The sequence below is a fragment of the Chiloscyllium plagiosum genome, chromosome 33 (genome assembly GCF_004010195.1).
Source record: "Chiloscyllium plagiosum isolate BGI_BamShark_2017 chromosome 33, ASM401019v2, whole genome shotgun sequence".
NCBI classification, from domain to species: domain Eukaryota; kingdom Metazoa; phylum Chordata; class Chondrichthyes; order Orectolobiformes; family Hemiscylliidae; genus Chiloscyllium; species Chiloscyllium plagiosum.
In genome coordinates, this window is record NC_057742.1 from 6700740 (window position 1) to 6704120 (window position 3381).

Sequence of the window (3381 nt, forward strand, 5' to 3'; positions counted from 1 at the left end):
GAGGTTTACAAAATTATGAGGGGCATGGATAGGATAAATAGACAAAGTCTTTTCCCTGGGGTCGGGGAGTCCAGAACTGGAGGGCATAGGTTTAGGGTGAGAGGGGAAAGATATAAAAGAGACCTAAGGGACAACGTTTTCACGCAGAGGGTGGTACGTGTATGGAATGAGCTGCCAGTGGATGTGGTGGAGGCTGGTACAATTGCAACATTGAAGAGGCATTTGGATGGGTATATGAATAGGAAGGGTTTGGGGGGATGTGGGCCGGGTGCTGGCAGATGGGACTAGATTGGGTTGGGATATCTGGTCGGCATGGATGGGTTGGACCGAAGGGTCTGTTTCCATGCTGTACATCTCTATGACTCTATTGTCTTGGCAGGGTCATCCAAATCTAATGGCAAGAAGGTCAGTTCTGCAACAGCATTACTTCCCAAACTAACCTGATCAGTGTGGAGGCTCTAATCTGCTCCACTGGGTAGGGATATGTGGTTGCCTGACTGATACCAGATACCTGAAATTACTTCTGTATGCAGCGGGAGACTCCCAGGAGGCAATGGGAATGTTTTAGGGATACCCTCAAAGCTTTGCTGAAGAGGTCAAGCATGCCCCATTAAGTCATGGGAGTGTTCTGGCCTGTTACCAACCCAAAATGGAAAAGGTTTATTCCAGAAGGTACCAAATTCATCAAGAGCCTTTATTGGGAACAAACAGAAGTGAAATCGAGGAGTTGAAGCGTGCAGTAAAACCCACAAATGACCCAGCTACCTGGTTGTCCAAGCATCACCTGTCCCACATGTAGCAGAGACTGCTGATCGTGATTTAACTTACCAGACACACCAGAAACCCACCAAGGTGTTGCAGAATCAAATCTTCCTTGATCCCAAAGGGACAGCCTGAGAAAAATATGAGATTTGGAAGATAACGAAAATTGAGACATTTGAGCAAAATTGTGTGTCTTTGTTTATTTCCTTCAAACACCAGATAATAAGTTAGAATCATTTTGAAGATCGAGAAAACAGCAAATGATTGGAGGTGGAACATCATGTGATGAAATCAATAAGAATGCATTTCAGCCAGAGTTGGTCGTTTTGTTCCTTCCCCTCCCTCACCTCCTTTTAAAGCACTCTTTAAAATCTTCTTACAAAGGTTTTAGGTCGCCTTCTCATTATCTTGGCTCTCTTTCTATTCTGTCCTCACTTTGCTTAAAGTGCTTTCTCCATGCTCAAAGTAATGTATAAATGCAAGGTGTTTTTGCTAAAACAGAAATCTGGTGTATGAATAAACAAGGTTTGTGTGTACCATTTTTTACTTACTGCAGAGAAGGTTATTTGGTAAATCAGAGAAACTCATTTCCATTGGCAATTGGGCAAGTGACCACATAATTAAGTTAATTGGCAAAACAACCAGGAGAGAGACAAGGAAAGTCTTTAATCCATTGCCTGAAATGGTAGTGACAGCATGACTGCCAGTAACTTTCAAAGGGGAATTGATTAATGACTTCAAGGTTAAAAAAAAACTGCATGGCTATGGGTAAAGAACGGGAGAATGGGATTAATCGCATTCAAATTATCTCTCTTAGCGCTGTCACGGACATGATGGGTTGAATGGCCTCCTCTGTATGATTTCATAATTCCACTTTCCTCTGTCTAAGGCACTGCGTATGACACACAAGTAGACAGCTTGCAGTGTACTGCCCAAGTAACCATACTTTGCGTATGAATACGTTTTAGCAAATTATTCAAATATGGGGACGTTGCAGCACGGATTTATTTTGTCCTCAACAGATGCTCACGTATTGCCTTTTGAAAGTGGTCAGTAACTAAGTAGCTACTAAGCAGTAATTTTAGCTGTCTTGGCAGCATTGTGGCTCTGCAGCAGCGCCCAGATTGATGAGTCAAAGATCAAGGGTTAAACTCCTTCGGCCAGTTTTTAGCATAAATGCCTTATCCTCGATAAATTCCAAATCAGAATGTGACAACCTGTTAAATTCCAGAAAACTGAGACTGCAGAAGAGGAAAATTCAGCTTAACTTGAGAAGTTGAAGTGGTAAAGTTCACAACTGAAAACTTCATGGATTTCGTCCACACAGTTTGGTGCAGAGTTTTTAACATAAGGCCTAGCATGTTGAATTTAAACAGTTCACTAAAATTGTATTTGCTGTCACCTGAGGTTCAATAGGTAGCACGATCACTTCAAAGTCAGAAAATGATAGGACCAAGAAGTTTGAATGCAACATCTAGGCTAAGACTGCAGTGACAGTACTGAGGTGGTGCTGCATTGGTCAGAGGTGCCTTCTTACATACGAGACATTAAATTCAATCCATGTCTCCATTTAGATTAGATTAGATTCCCTACACTATGGAAACAGGCCCTTCGGCCCAACCAGTCCACACTGACCCTCAGAAGAGTAACCCACCCAGATCCATTCCCCTACATTTACCCCTTCACCTAACACTATGGGCAATTTAGCATGGCCAATTCACCTAACCTGCACATCTTTGGACTGTGGGAGGAAACCGGAGCATTCAGAGGAAACCCACGCAGACGCGGGGAAATAGCACCTGACACAGCCTCAGATTTCCCAGTTTCGTTCATGGCCAATAAAGGATTTTTCAATAGAGTCACTGCTGGGTCAAATGCCTGGAATTCCCCCTAAGTGCATGGGGGAATACAGCACCTGGACTGCAGAGGTTCAAGGCAGCTTGTCACCACCTTCGCAATGTCATTGAGATGAGCATTAAAATGCTGACTGGCCATGACACCCGCATCCCATGAATGAATAAAAAAATTACATGATTATGCTATTTGTGGCAGCTTGCTGTGCAGTGAGATCATGGACTGAAATTTTTTTGAAGTGATTTTGTCTGAGAGACAAATATTGGTTCAGGATATGGGATGGGGAGGCTATGGGGTGGGTGATTCCTTTGCTCTTCCTTGGGTAGTGTCCTGGGATCTTTAACATTCACCAGATAGGGCAGATAGAGCCTCCCCTTCCTGGACCTCTCCATCTCCATTAATGACGACTTGACGCCGACATTTTTTACAAACCCACCGACTCCCACATCTACCTGGATTACACCTCTTCCCACCCTATCTCTTGCAAAAATGCCATCCCGTATTCCCAATTCCTCCGACTCCACCGTGTCTGCTCCCAGGAGGACCAGTTCCACCACAGAACACACCAGATGGCCTCCTTCTTTAGAGACTGCAATTTCCTTTCCCACATGGTTAAAGATGCCCTCCAACGTATCTCGTCCACATCCACAACTCCGCCCTCAGACCCTACCCCTCCAACCATAACAAGGGCAGAACACCCCTGGTGCTCACCTTCCACCCTACCAACCTTCGCATAAACCAAATCATCCGCCGACATTTCCGCCA